The sequence below is a fragment of the Hirundo rustica genome, chromosome 9 (genome assembly GCF_015227805.2).
Source record: "Hirundo rustica isolate bHirRus1 chromosome 9, bHirRus1.pri.v3, whole genome shotgun sequence".
NCBI classification, from domain to species: Eukaryota; Metazoa; Chordata; class Aves; order Passeriformes; family Hirundinidae; genus Hirundo; species Hirundo rustica.
This window is the reverse complement of record NC_053458.1, coordinates 21,547,263-21,563,088: the sequence shown is the minus strand read 5'-3', so window position 1 is coordinate 21,563,088 and position 15,826 is coordinate 21,547,263. Positions and strand designations below refer to the sequence as shown.

The following is a 15,826-nucleotide window of genomic DNA, read 5'->3' as shown; positions in this document are numbered from 1 at the left end:
TTTCAGTATTTCAATAAATATTGATATGCCCGTGCTGATTACTTTACAATTGTCTTTATAATACCATCATTCCACGGAAATGAAGATTCGGTCAAAAATCAGGTACTCAGAAGAGGAGAGTAAAATGCAGGAGAAATATGAGCACCAATGAGAATTTGGTACAAGTGGAAGACACAAGTGTGGCACCTTCAAAAGCTCAGACAGCAATTGTGACATTGCCCAGGCTGAAACCAAGTAAGTACAGCTAAAACAGATCAGAAAAGCTGAATCTCTAGTAAGAAAGGAATTTACCACTCAATACTTTCAAATTAATACATTTCATCTCACACTGCACACGTAATTTTCACTTTACGTGTACCCATAAAGAGTTAAGTAGCCAAAGCTTCAGGGAGGGAAAACGACAGAACAAAAGAAAATCAGGTAACAGGATCCAGCAGAGCTCAGGATAACCTCTCAGCAATGTAAATACATGGCAGGGCCAGGGGCAAACCCACAGCTTCCAACACAACTGCCAGTGCAGGCTGCCAAGGAGACAGATGTTACTGCTACTAGAGAAAAATATTTTCCTAAAGTTGCCCTCTGGCTCATTTGATTGCACTTCTGAGAGCAAGAGGTGAAGTGGTCCAAGAGAGCTCGTCAGCTGTACCCTACTGTTTGAGACTGAGTCCAGCGCTTCGCCTAAACTGTCTGGTAGTTGAAATGGGGCTGTTCTCTCAGGTGACAAATGTTAATGCTTCAAGGGAAAAAAACAGGGCTATAATTAATTATTTACAAATCCTGCACTTGAATGAAACAAAGCTGGTTTAGTGTTGCAACAGCAGAGTAAAATACGGAGGAATTGGTGGCTTACAAATGAGGATTATTTGCACTTTCAGGAATCCTAACTGAAACCCATGGTTTTGCAGAAGACTCGGGAGATTTCAGGGTTGATGTATTTTAGATAGTTTTCCTTACAAGAGATATATTTTGGTGCAATATATTTAGTATACACACTACATGTTTAAAGTATGAGGGGAATTATTTTTAACTGAGTTTGACACTGCTTCTGGAACAATCTGCTGTATGTTTTTATTGGAAACATGGAAAGAGTGAGTTCAATGTAACACAGGTCAAGTCAGTACAATACTTGGTGATCGTGACAATTTCCTGGAATACTGAATAACACTCTATTAACCCCTACACTGAAGCCCATAGTCTAAATGCATCGTAAGAGTTTTAACAATATTTTTACTTTCTCTTACAGAGTTGCTGTTTTTTTCCAGGGAAATTCTATATAGTTACATCTGTCAGAATTTGGAGTGGCAAACAGCGTGAAACTAACAGCAAACCAAGAAAGTTGCAGATAAACTTTTAGGGGCAGATCCTAGAGCTGTATTACACTATGATACTGGCATGAGCTCAAATACATCTGTGACAGTCGAGCAAATTCAGTTGCACTTGAATAGAAAAAAGATTCTTTTTCTAAGAGCAATTTGTCCACAGAAAAACTTTTCCTAAATGATAAAGGTAAAAGGGGACCTGACCACAGTACAGAGCTGATGTCTACTCTGGTGCCAGTGGATCTCAGCAGAAGGCAGCAGCACTAGAAGCTACTTCATAGATACAGTCTGGTCTGGCACACAGTGGTGGGACAAGATGTAGATTCTCTGCATCAAACACGCTTTGCAAACCTTTGGGTTTGCTCCAATACATAACAAAATGCTCTCTATTTTACTGACAGTTTTGAGGTCTGGCATGCAAGCTTGGACTTGCAATACTAGCTGAGTTTTCACCATTGCCCCAGGAAGGTCCTGAGCTATTTCCATTTCACTGTTAACTCCTCGAAGCCCTACATTAACTGCTGTGAACATGCTGTGCGTGCCCCAGGGGATAATTCAGACTCGAGGTAAAGCAAGGTGGTGGAGCACAAGCTCCTGATACTGTCTGTATTCATGGAGGCCTAGACCACTGCTGCCCTGCCTCAGCAAGGACTGCAGAGTTTACCATTAGTTGCTAATAAAAGAGGCCAAAACAAACACTGGAGTCACAATTGTGTCCATTGACATCTTGTCCTCGCTGTGCTTGGGATCAGGGTGTAAATGGGTGAAATGCCTCTCAGGCTGAGGTGCAGCATGTCAGAATGCTCCCAGCAACACTGACTGCTCATCAAGCTGCTGCACACCAGAACGTTCACAGAGCGAGAGCCTCCCTGTGCGGTGCTCACGTCAATCACCCTGCTACTGATGCTGCTGAACATTTGCTGGATACCACCAATCCAGGCTGTCAGTTGCAATTACTGAGCAAAACAGGGACTCTGCAGCAGAGGGAATAAAGCGTGTTTGTGGGAAGGACCCCAAACAAGCTCCTGTTTGTACAACAGAAAATGCTGACAGCCATTCCGTAGCTGCTGGCATGCCTACAGACGTGTGCACACGCCCCACATGCCACCCCTGGGAATTCCTAAAGCATCCAGTACTTCTGTTCCTATATCAAATATTTTATGAGGCATAGCTCCCTGGGGGACACCGAGTTTCAGTCGTACGCTCAGCTCGATTCCTGTTCGCAGTGCTCTCCTCCCACTCATATAAGCAGAAGAGTGTTGGTGCAGAATAGCACAGAAGTGAGGCAGACGTTTCACATCAATACCCTGGTGCTTATACCTCACACTACATCACTACAGCTGTCCTGCCCTTTACAACTTGATCTTGAGCAACATGTATCAAAGAAGGGAAGTTCTGCAAAGAGCTCTGCTTCCTTTACCAAGGCAGCACACTATGACTGTACATTACGAGAAGGTCTAGAGGACTGTCTGTGTTTGAACTCAACAGTAAAAAACAGAGTATTGTAAATGTCTATTATGATCGGTCCATAAACTACAGTAGAGAGAAAAAGAGATCAAGGGGGAGGAATAGCTCAAAAAGTAAAATAAAAAATGAAGTACATGGACATGGAGGAGACACGAGGATATTTATGTTTTATAAATATGTAATCTTGATTCACTTTTCATCTAAAAGAAAAAAATTAAATAAAATACACTGGATTATTATAATTGCGTTGAAGTACTAACAAGGCCGGAATAAATGATCATGTATGCATTTTAGGGACCTGCCACAGTAAGCCATATTGGTTTTAATTTTCATTTAATAAACTTTGGTTTATTTTTCATTGTATATAAATTTCAGATAAAAACCATGACATGGAATAATTGATTGAATTTATTTAACCAATTCATTCAACTCATGCTGTGAAAACACAAGCTTATTATTGGAGTATGCTTTTATTTAGAATCAAACACTACAGCTGCCTAACGAACTGTGTCAAACTGTTTTTTCAATTCACAAATTCAGTTGAAGTATTCCACTGCAATGTTCCACTCTTCTTAAGACCACTTTCCTATGAGTCCCACAGTTCCTGGATTTGCAGTTGCAAAATCCCCCAGGCCTGGCATGCTCTTGTACACAGAACCTCAGATACTGAGGCTCTGTGGTACTGAACCTGAGAAGGTGGGGCTGGGACACATCTCATAGTTGTTTCTTTGTGTCAGTGTCCCTCCTCTGCTCACTTGTTGAAACCCAGCTGATGTTCCCCACACCTCCCAGTGAGAGCCCTCGTTCTTCATGGGACCCTTCTGTACCACTTGGGTTCACTCTGCCCCATTTCTACTTTAATTTTTCTTTTCTTTGTATCAAAACCAAAACTCATAAGTAAACTTTACAACACAGCAGGATTTTCAGGAGAGTTTTTATATGTCAAGGAGTGGGAAAAGTCAAGGACATAATATTGTCTACATGTGTGAAGCAGCAAAGTGACCACCAATGTCAAAACAGGAAAGCAACTGCTGGGCCTGGTCACACCAAGCTGAAGAGGCTCCAGCCAAAAGCAAGACAAGGTCACCAATCAGCCCTCTGTGTCTTGGCTTACAACGACCAGTTCCACAGACCTAAACAATCTACAGTCCTTACTAAATATTGTTTTCAGAGAGGAAAGAGGAAACATCCCAGAATTTTAATTAAAGAATTGCACAGAAATATTAATAGACAAATCTAAACAGAGCAGTGGCATCTGGGCTAGGATTAAATTATTTGAAGACAACATTTTTTTCACTAACAACATGCCTAGCAATATTCAATACAATCAAGGAAATAGCCATTGGCAAAAAGAGGAAAGGGAACAAATATTTGCTTTTTCATTGGGTTTTTTTGGTTTTGTTGGGGTTTTTTGGTTTTGGGAGTTTTAAATTACTATTTATCAAACTTTGACCCAGCTTTGCACCTTGGGCATCTGGCAGAGAAAAAAAATTTAAAAAGAAAACCCACTGTACTTTCTGCAGTGAAACATCCAAGACACTTCTCCTTGCTGTCAGAAAAGCTGGCTGGTGCCTCACCTGGTGTGCCAGAGTCCTGAGAACATCCTGCAGAGCAGCATCAATGGTGTCTCAGTAATGTTTTGCTCAGGATGAAGCAGCAACTCCAAGGAGACAACAGGGGCACGCACTGGAAGCAAACACTGTACAGCCCAAGTGTTCCCCATGCGACAGCACATCGGTGTCAGCAGCTGCCAGCCTGGAAACACAGAGAGGAGGGAGATTTAGGGAGATTATCTGCAGCTCTAGAACTGTGTTTCCCCATTTATATACTTGGAAGCAATTAATAACACAGAATCACTGTTTGTTCCTTGCCTGCAGGAGCTGTGAAGAAAATAACAGAATTTTAATAACAGGTATTTTCAGATATTTAGATTATAATTGATTTATTAAAGGATCATTTTACTGATGCTGTTAGCTTCACTCCTCACTAAATTTTTTTAATTTACATTTTGGCTCTGTTAGAAGGTTGATTTCATGCGGCCAACTACACACTGAAATAATATACACAAAACAAGAAAAAAGCTCCAGAAAGGAAGTGATCACTTCAGGGTGATAAAACCGAGGCCAAGAACACAAGAAAAACCCTGTTTTCTTCCTGGTAGTTACTTTGTAGTTGTTCTGCTTTGTTTAATGCCTTCTCATGAAAGCTGCAAGTAATACAATACAAACCAATGTAGCCAGGAAGAAAATGATAATTTGTTTGTAGTTTAAAGAACTATTTTAGAAAAAAGTGCATATACAGACATAATTGATGCGTTCAAGAAGACTGATAAAAGAGCAAAAATTCTCTCCCATTTTAAAATTATCATTCTTTTTTATGATGATGATTTTCTATATATAATTGTGTATACATAAAATAGGTCTGCCAATCATGAGGTATTTAAAGGGCAGGTCTGTAGTTCAGCTTGTGTGAGAGTTGTTTTCTGGAGATCCAGAGCACACAGCCCAGGGATTCATAATTCTCTTCAGTCACAAACTCACCTGTAATCCCTGAAAATGCCCAGGATGCGTTGCCTTGATCCTCCCACCTGTGGGACACAGCCAAGGCTGACCTACATCCTGTGCTGTTCCAGAAACATGAGTGTCTCAGTAATGCTTCAGACTTGCAACAGACACAAAAAATAGCTGCTAAGTAGTGTCAGGACATGACACCTCTGGTGTATCCACCCTGGAGGGACACTGCTCTGGAAGAGCGGCCTTGGGAAGCTAGATTTACCCAGCAGTTTTTGTGTGCATCTCCTTGTACACAATAAAGTGGGGCTTTGGAGATGCTCTTTAATTGACAGACTCCCCCTGTCCCCAGGTACTCAGAAAGGAAAGAGAAAGAACCAAAAATGAGGCAAGCTCTCCTGGGAGAAAACACAAATGAGGACAAATTCCCTCTTTCCGTTTCAAAGGATTTTTCTTCAAGTTATTTGATATAATTTCTATGAAATGTAAGCAGAGATTTAAACATATTTCTTCTGAGAGTATCAGTCTCTCCGACAACTCTCTCACTCTCTATCCCCTCAGATTTCCCCAAACACATGATGTGCAGTTGTCGGCATGCTAAGTTAAGTGTTCCTCCCTTAGGTCATTATTTCCACTCTTTAATTGTTCTTTTAACCTTCTGTAGAATCATTGTTATCCAGACTGTGTTGGTGCTGCTTTCCAAACACAGATGAGTAACAGTTCCTGCCCTTAAGAGTGTATATTCTTGAAATAAACCTTTCAAATTCTCCACCCAAGACAAAACACACCAATTACAGCTGTAACAGTCTTCAAAGGTTTTTCAAAGTCTCTGAATTCCTGTTTCTGACATGAAGCCAAATACACATCTTTTATTAACGTAAAACTAAGGAGGGCCTTTTCCAAGAAACTTGCATTACAAAACCGATCTTAAGGATGTGAATTTCCCCAGAAATAAAACCCTTGAGTTTGAGACCTTTGCCGTGCCTCATTCCCTAGGCACCATCTACCTCTGGAATGACAAAGGATCTCTGTACCCCAGCTCAGGCTGTTTACAAGCAGCACTCACGTGGCACATGTAGAATGGGTACAACCACCAAGACACTGCGGATGGAAATCTTTCTCATTTTACACCCAGGATGCTAAAAGGTAGTTAGCACACCTGTTGCACAGATCAGTAAGAGTGGAAAAGATAAAAGGCAAGGCTTAATGAGAAGCCATGGAAAATTACAACAGAAGTGCAATGTAATTAATTAAAGCAAACCAATTAGAGCAAACAAAGAATCTGAGAATGTCTAAGGGCAGTCAATTCACTTTCTTATACAGAAATTTATTTCCACAGCCCATTCACATAACAGAGTTTATTTGGGTTCTTCTGTTCCCTGACACACTGAAAATTGGAAACACCATAAGCTAATCCACACAAGAGTGCACTTTTCTGCAAGGAAGCAAGGAAGAGCCAGGAGGGAGGAGGATTGCATGGAGTTATTTAAAACAAAACAAAACAAAACAAATTAAAAACTGGGATACAAATGAGTCTCATTTTGTATCTGCTGTTGAAGTTCTGACCACAGAGACGTCTTTGGTGGTATCAACACACTGTAAAACCTCTCTCATCCACACTGATCTTTGATCATTACTTGTAGGTTGATGGCTACAGCCATCCATCAATGCTGATTTGTTTGGCTAGTGTGTAATTTCTCCTAAACCACGCTAAAAAATGCCTACTCAAGCCACAGAAGAACATTTTCACAGCAATTGACGAGCAAAAATTTTACTGCTGAGCTTTCAGAAGCACTTAGTTCACCATGCAGCTACTCAACTGGGTTGCTGAACTGTAATAAAGGACATCATTAAGTGAAAGAGTTGATGGGGGGACTTGGTTCATTGGGCCAGTGGTAACAGTTACAAGGAACTTACTTGTGAAGCTAACAGATAAAAAAATCTATTTTAATTTCCCATGATGCCTTAAGTTTTAGCTCTATGTTTTTCAGATTTGTGCTGCCCAGGTTTATAATTCTGAGCCTCATATTAAGTGTTAATAAGCTCTCTTCACAGAGTAGGCGGACAAAACAAATCCTTTTCCAGCCTGAGACCAAGGACAACGGGTACAAATTTTCAGGCCCAAAAGCATAAACAACGGTGGGCTGAAGAGAGAGAACAAGAAGGATGGGACTTCCTAATCTGAAGATGTAATTGGACAATTAAACCCCAATATGCAAATAGAGCAGAACTTATAAAAGTATGCGACCTTGTTACTGGTTATTTATTTTGTGACCATTTTGGGTCCATCTTGGGTGTAGCCCTGGCCAGGCCCTTGCACTGTCCAAGGTATACCCTAAAGGCCTTTCAGTAAGTACCTACTTTATTCTCTTAGCTCTGTCTAGTCTCTGTTCCAGGTCAGCCTTCCCAAGGCATCACCCAAATCAGCCTCTTTTGTCAAAGAGATACACATGGCAGTTCCTAGTAATGCACATTTTCAGAAAGATCACATTTACATGCACAACCAGCACTGACATCAATAAATTATGCTACAACACTTGCTGGGATCCCATATCATACTGTTGTGATGAAAGTTCTGAGAGGTCCACTGACTGTTAAGAGTTCACTCTCCAAATCCATTGCAACCTTGCACCGTGTCCAGACAAATGCATTGAAACACTCCATTTCCAAAACCAAGACAATATCCCTTAAAAGTTCCTAAAAGTTTCTGCTTCATTACCAAGGTCCATCTCCAAGGCAGTAGTCACAGAGGCCATCAGACTCTTCTCCCTGCCTCACATCCTCTGCTTTGAAATGTCCCCTCAGGAGACTGCCTGGCTGTTCCCTGCCAGAGCTAATGAGGACAACAAGCAGAGCAGGACTGTGCCCAGCTGTCCTTCCCCATGGGAGGAAGTTACCACACAGCAAACATTTTAGAAGCATTAAACATGTGAAAACAGAGTAAAAAGTAATGTATTATTTTACAGCATTAAAGTAAATGTGTCAATAATTTAGTAACTAAATTTATCTGTAGGAGAGGAGACAGGGAACACAAATTCCAAGTTTCCTTGAAGAAAGGAGGCAATTCTGGAAATACATCCCTCAAAAAATTCTGCTTTGGACCTCCTAGCTCAACAGGTAGGAATAAGTCTCCCTTCTTCTTTGACTCTGCCAAAGGTTCAAACTACAGAACTCCTGGGGAGGGTCCCCACATGCTTCATGTTCACAGATTCCTCAGAGAGGAACCTCCATACCAGAGAGACACTTAACATTTCAAACACACCATAAGGACTGGATTGACCATGGGACCATGTGACTGGTGGCGTATGATTTGTAAAAGGTAAAGCCACAGAGCACAGCTCTTACAGATCTTCCAAATAGTGCATTTCAAACACTGAGAACAGTGTGTTCACTCCAGCTCTGGCTGATACAACACATAGGAAGAATATTAAGAACGAGTTTTTCTATCTCTTTGCCCTAGCAGTGTGTTTTTGTGTTCAGAGAAGTTGAAATACAGCATGTCTACAACTGAAAGGTACTGCTCTCTAATATCACTGATACTACCTCTATGATAGTATAAAAAACCCAACCCTAATTAAAGAAAACAAACCTCTAAATTTCATCCATTTCGCAGGAAGCTGTATGCTAATCACTAGCATGACAAAGCCCTGACCTGGGGCTGAGTCCCTAGCTAGCTACCACCATAACAGGCATTTGAAAAGGTTTTTTGCTTAATAAAGGAATAGCAGTCGAGAGACAGCACTGTTTTCATACTTCTCTCTATCACTACCCTAATGAAACTGTTTCTTGACTCAGTTTTTCAGGCCCTACCACTTTCCTTATTTTGCCATCTCCTGTCTTAATTTTAATCAGCAAAAACTAGATAATATTCACAGAACAAAAAGCACAGTTTTCTGGGAATCCATTTACCCATCTGCTCCAAGTCTGGTGACATGTCACTAAACTGTTATGAAAATAATTGCTTCTGATTCTAGGTTATACATGACTCCCCAATCAAAGATTACAGCAACTTGTATAAAATACACTGCTATATTGTAGGAACAAAGCATTCCTTCTCAAACAATTCCTTTACTACTTAGGATATGTAAATTCCACAAATAATGCAAATTTAAGGGATGGAACCCACCCAGGGTGTTTTAAACAGCATGCTTCTAAAAGAAGGGAATTGTGGGTCTACTACAGATCTTATCCTGTGATATCACCAAGCACAAATGGCTTTCACAGCCCTTTTTTACACAGCCATCCCTAAAGAAACAGGTTCAGTCAATAGAATTAAACTTCTGTCATCACAGAATGGTTTGGGTCAGAACAGACCTTTTAAGAAGGTTTAGAGCATCACTGAGGAGATGCCAAATTCCCATATCATGCAGGGAATCATCATCTAATCCCAGACTTAGCCACTTGGTATCAGTTCACACCAAGCTTTGAAGAAGAAACAACACAGAGAAATTACTCTTCACTCCTTCCCAAGATTCTCTTCAAGCTCTGCATCTAGGCTTTCATAAATAAGCCTGTAACAAAATGGAACACAAAGCCAAGGTCATACCCACACTATTAAAGGACAGCAACTTGACTTTCTAATATCAGCTTTCATGCTGCAAACACTGTTCTGCTGGCCTGAAAAAGATACAAATCTATATGTGCAGATTGCTTTTAACATCCCTAGTTAACTGCTGCTTCTAATGAAAGATTCCTAGAATACTCACTAGCGTAATAATTTCCTGTGCTTATGGGCTAGAGTGGTGACAGGATCAGAAGAAATTAACCATCACAGTAACTATTACAGAGCTTATCAGAATTTAAAAACTAAACAAACAACAAAAAACCAACCAAACAAAAACCAAACAAAAATAAACCACCCCCCCCAAAAAAACCAACCAACCAACCAACCACCAAAAAAAAAAAAAAAAAACCAAACCAACCCAACCCAAACAAAAAAAAAAAAAAAAAACACCAAGCAAACAAAAGCAAACCAAAATAATCCCACAAAAACCACAAGAGCCCAGCCAAGACAAAATGCAGTCTGCTAATCACTGTGAATGCACCATAACACAGTAGCTGGCTAGTCCATGCATGGTGTCTTCCACAGCTTATGTCTGGGGTTGCTGCAGGTGCAATCTCAGCTCTGCACCATGCAAAACCACCCAGTAGCAGGAATCTGCTACGTAGGTTGGGTCATTTCTGCACTGACCATGCAGCAATCAGTGAAGGTTACCTGAAAATGCAGCACTTGGTATGGTCCTAACTCTGGGAACTTGAGGATTTTCTTGTCTGATTGGGTTTCTCAAATGGCAGGAAGAAAGATGGGGACCACTGTAAGAAGAAGGTTTGAGTATCCTCCATCTCCTCTCCACTTACACTAACAATGCCAATGCCATCTAGCGTTCAAGATACTGTGATGTGAAAAGTGGGTAAAGTTATGCAAATATTGTGTGCCGTGAAACCTGAAAAATGAAACCTTTTCACTGGATACTTTATGCCTCTCATCATAAAGAGCAAAAGAGCAATTTATACTGGAAAGGTTGATTTTCAGTACCTGGAAATGTTCCCACGCTTTCCTCTGTATAGAGTCATCAAAAAGTGGTATTTTACATCTACCTCTGCATCCTTCTCTTTCTAAGCATGGCAGAGGGAAAAAGCAATCAATAATGGGCATATCTTAGACCCAGCTCTATGAATGGAAAAAAAATCTCCAAGAGATTAATTAGATTAAATAGCAATATTCAAATTTAGTAAGTGTGTGCCACTGCGAGACCAGAACAACTGTGAGCTGGATTTACAGCAAAACCAGGCAAAAATAGACTCTATTCAAGGACATACACGCGGTCCATAACATCCATAATACGACAATACAGGGCATTTAAATAAGGCAAGAAGATACAAAGTCTGTAAGTATAAACACACCCAACACATAAAGTCTTTTTGTTAGGGAACAAGGAGGTGAGTATCATCATCAGTATTTAATGTGCTTTCTAATGCCTTTTGTTCAAGTTTGATATCACTTTCAGGGGGAGGGGGATTTATCAGTTTGCTTCTCCAAAGCTTGTCCGAAGCTGTCTGTGTCTGGAAATGCGGTAAAACCAAACTTTCTTAAAAGGCTGCTTACCAGAACTTACCTTTTTTGAAACCAGAAAATAGCTGTCAGATACAAGAAAAATTTGATGAATAACAGCTATAACAGAAGTGTTTATATCTGCATAAAATCTATTCAACCTAATTTTCTCAGAAAATATGATAGCAAATTAAAAAAAATACCTTGAAAAAATCTTGTCAAAACATTTTTGAAAAATGCTGAACTTGTTCATGTAATACAGCACAATCACTGTACTTTTTGAAAGGGAATGAAAATTCATCATTGCTTCAGTAAAGCAAATTTCCTCTTCCCTCCCCGTGTTTTCTGTACATTCAGAGATTTTGTAAGAACACAGTTCCAGCCTCAATTTTGGTCCCACCCAGCTCAACCCCTCTCTTCAGAAGCTCCTGAATTTCAGGTCATCCTAACTTCTCTTGCACGGGAACTTTTAGGTAGAGAAACACTACTTGACACACACACTTGCTTGTATGCTAACCCACGCAGTTGGCCATGTTTGGAATAATGCATCATAAGAGCTATGGCACCTTAACAACGTATTCCATTAATACATCATCAGAGCTATGACACTCTTATGATATATTAGTCTAATACATCATAGCAGTGCTGTATCTCGGACAATGTATTGCTCCAAAACACAGCAACAGCCAGAAAGCTCTCAATAGAAGTTTTGTGGGGTTTTCAACTTATTTACATCGTATGAGTTTGGGTAGGGTTTTTTGTTGTTGAAGGGGGTGGAGTTTGTTTCCTTCTTTTTGATTTTTCAGAAATAAGTGTTCACTAGGGACAGAAGGTCATAACGTAAATATTGATACAGCTAAGAATCTATTTCACAGTCCACTACCTAACACATCCTAACCCACAGCGTGGATCATTGTGCCAGGGTACATACACATGGCTGAGGAGGAGGGGAGTGCTGGGGCATCATCCCTCTGCAGTCACCCCCAAATACTGCAAACCACCAGCTCCTCCTTAAAGCCACCTGCAATGGCTCTGTAAAATGAAGGGTTTCTTACAGACAGTATCACTCAAAAAAGCATTGCCAGAAAAGGGATTGAATTAATCTAAAAAGACTTCACTAATTTAACTCTGTGCTCACATTTGCAGTGATGTATCAAAAAATCAACAAAAACAGTGATGTGCGCACTCATCATATCACTTATGCACCCACCAATCTCTCTCCTCTCCTGGCAACCTATAGAGAAACTTCACAAAATGAAAATTTAATCTTTTTAGTTACTCATTTCATGACACAGAACACAGACCATCCTAGCGACCTATGTGTTATGTTACTAAGAGAGACTATTTATAGAAAGATGAGGGGGAACCTCTTAAAAAGAAAGGACTTCAAACCGTTTCAAATCCTTTTTAAAAAACCCTTCAACTGAATGTCTGTATCATGCCCTTCCATGAGATTTAGAGGCTTTATTCAGTGCAGCAATCACCGGGCAATACAGGTAATGCTGCTACAGATAAAGTACTCTTTAATTTCTCTGATATAATCCAGTTGCATTTCACTGTTCACATACAATATGAAGATCTGCTCTTGCTGTTTACTTGCATGATTGTCAAAACCACACCAAAACCAGTTTGATCAATAAGTCTATGTATCTACAAAATAAAGCAGGTTATGAAGGCATGCTTGCTTTGGGAACGGGTATTTTGCTAAAGTTCAAAGATCAAAACCAGCCTACACATTGGAACATAACAGAAGAGAAAGTACAAAAAATTTAAAACAAAGTACCTTCAGCAAAATAAAGACAGAAAGAAGAAAATGGAATTATAATATGAGAAGCAAACAGAATAAGTTTTTTTTTTAAAAAAGAGAGGAAAGAAAAAAAATCCTCACAAATAAACTGAAGAAAAACAAGAAGGTAGTGCCTTCCTCAAAAACCTTTCAGAATAACTGTACCCAAGCAACATCCACAAAGGACAGCTTTAGCCCCTGTGCTTCTGTTGTCGTCACTCCTCTAGCATAAACAAAAGCAGAAACCAGTGTAGACAGGGGCTCTCAGACACATCAGTAACACTGAATGGTGTATCTGAACCTCCCTCTTTCACATAAAGTCTTACAAGCTTTCAGTATTTTGGTATTTGCTTGCCTCTGCTTCCAGGGACAAACAAAGTTTTTCTCCTTCTCTCCTAATACATCTGGCAAGACACTGAGATTGTCACAGGAAGCAGCAGAGCAGAAGACCAAGAGCGCCTGTCACCCAGGCTCAGAGCCTGGTGGCAGAAGGGAATTTGGCACAGGGGTTTCATGAGGAAAGGCACCCTTCACTTCACAGACGACTGCCCCAAACACTGCCAAGCCATGAAAACTACATGGTAAAAGGGAAACAAAAATTAATGACAGCTACTTAGTTGTTCTTCGGGACTACAGAGCCTAACATGCTCAGGTGAAAGCCTTAAAAGCTTAGTTCAAAAATATTTATACGGCCAAAATGTAAATCTTTCCTTCTATTATTTATTCATGTATTTTTCACCGATTTCACTTAAAATACTTCCAAGACAATTATTGCCAAAAACAATGGTAAGATACACAAATCCTTCAGCTGCATTCCCTTTCCTCAGCCCCACGCTCCTCCTTTTCTGCACCAGAAAAGTTTGCTTAGACAGCAGCCCTCTATATGGAAAGCACTGCCCATTTCCTCAGGGCACAGCTCTTCCCATACAGGAAACAAGCATACATTTCATTCTAAAGCACTTGGCTGAAGTTCCCATGGGCATCGCCCCGGCTGAGGCAAGGCCCATCCTCAGGGAACTTCCCCCACCTGCTCCACACTGGAGAAGACACGGGCTATTCCTACACAGCCAGCGCTTTCCATAAACTCCAGGCTCTCAGCGCTCCTGTAGCTCCTGCTGTGAGAGGTGGCTGCATTTGGCACACAGGTCACTGCTCCTCAGCAGCTCTCTGCGGTTGTTCCCACAGCCTGTGTGGTGTGTGCTGATGTGCTGGGATCTCTTGCAGCCCCCCTGGGTGTCCTTCGTCCCTGCTTAGGGCAGTGGAGGTTACACGTGGCCATAAAGGCACTATGAGGATGGCAAGAGCCCAGCCATTGGCAGACCTCAACTCAGTAGCTCCTGCAGAGCCTCCACCTTCAGACAGCCTTGCGGAATTCAGCACCACGTGCTGGCATTAGTGCCGCCTCCCTGGGCAGCTGATCGGAGCTGAGACAATGCAAGGGCAGCAGAAACTGCCAAGTAGGGAGGTGGAAAACAAGAGGAACATGGCAGGGAGGGCAGAGGAGACAAAAAAGAGACAAGAAGAAAACTCAAAGGCCTCTGACCGAAATTCATGTTTAAAGTTTCCTGAGCATTTGGAGTTAACTGCAGCTCTGGTATCATTTATACGTAAATAAGAATTCTGTGAGTGTCGACTTGCTTTTTCTGGATTTATCCCTAAGATTCCCTACATTACTGTTTTCCAATGGTTCTAATGCAAACTGTAAGAAACACTGGTTTCCCTGCCTAGCACACCACATTTCTTACTATTCACATGCAGGATAAAGTACAGCATTACTAAGCTACAGTTAAATTACTTTCTATTAAATTATACTTGTGTTCATCTAATAATTTACAGGCAAATATGAGTCTGGATTCAATTTTCATTTCCCTTCATTTGAATCCATTAATATTCTTTGATTTATTTTCTACACAGCATTCTATGTTTTCCCACAGTGCTGAGTCTTTCAGAAGCATAAAACATAAATAGTCAAAACATTACTGGAAGGGAGGGGGATAAATGCTACTCACATGCATTTGAAAAGTCACAAGTCTTTGCAGAGAAGGAAAAAAATAAAACACATTAGCAGAGTAAGAGATTAATAAGAAAATATAACCAAGACAACAGTAAAAAGGTGTTTAATGTTCAAAGGGTAGAAAAGGATTCATAAAATAACTTTTCTCACATCTAAAATCAACAGCCACATAACAGAAAGAAAACCCCAAACCAAAAACAAACAAACAAACAACAACAAAAAAAATCAGTTTTACACAAATGCAGTCTCTTTTCCCAGTAGGTCCAAAAGGTATTTCACCTAGGTAATGCCCCTTTTACAGCTAAGGCAGGGGGACACACAACACGCAAAACTTAGCCAACCTGAGTGACTTTCATGAACATTTCAACGTAATTTGGGCATTGCAGAACAGAAATGGAAAATAAACTGCTTCTGTACCCTACCTATCCAGCACTCAGCATAAATCACAAGAGTAGGTGGCCCAGAGGATCCTACCCTTCCAGCTCCACCTGAGAGCAGAGCTGGAGCACAGGCAGGAGGCGGCAGTCCAGACCTGTGCCATCCACCCACCAGTGGGCAACCAAGTCCTGTCCTCCACACCCCCCTCCTGGGTCCATCCCCAGCTCAGAAGATGTTTTCTCCTCGGTGAGCCACCTTGGCAAAAAGAGCACTTCATTGACTTTTGAAAGCTGCTAACTG

General features: G+C 40.8%; 1 long non-coding RNA gene across 1 annotated transcript in view; it reads right to left on the bottom strand.

Annotated features, from left to right (window-relative positions):
• Window positions 1–3,706: 3,706 nt before the first annotated feature.
• The window catches only part of LOC120756605 (uncharacterized), a 63,523-nt gene continuing 51,403 nt past the window's right edge, over window positions 3,707–15,826 (bottom strand). The window contains exon 5 of the long non-coding RNA XR_005702174.1: window positions 3,707–4,541. This is a non-coding gene — a long non-coding RNA (uncharacterized LOC120756605). The remainder of the gene's footprint in view (window positions 4,542–15,826) is intronic.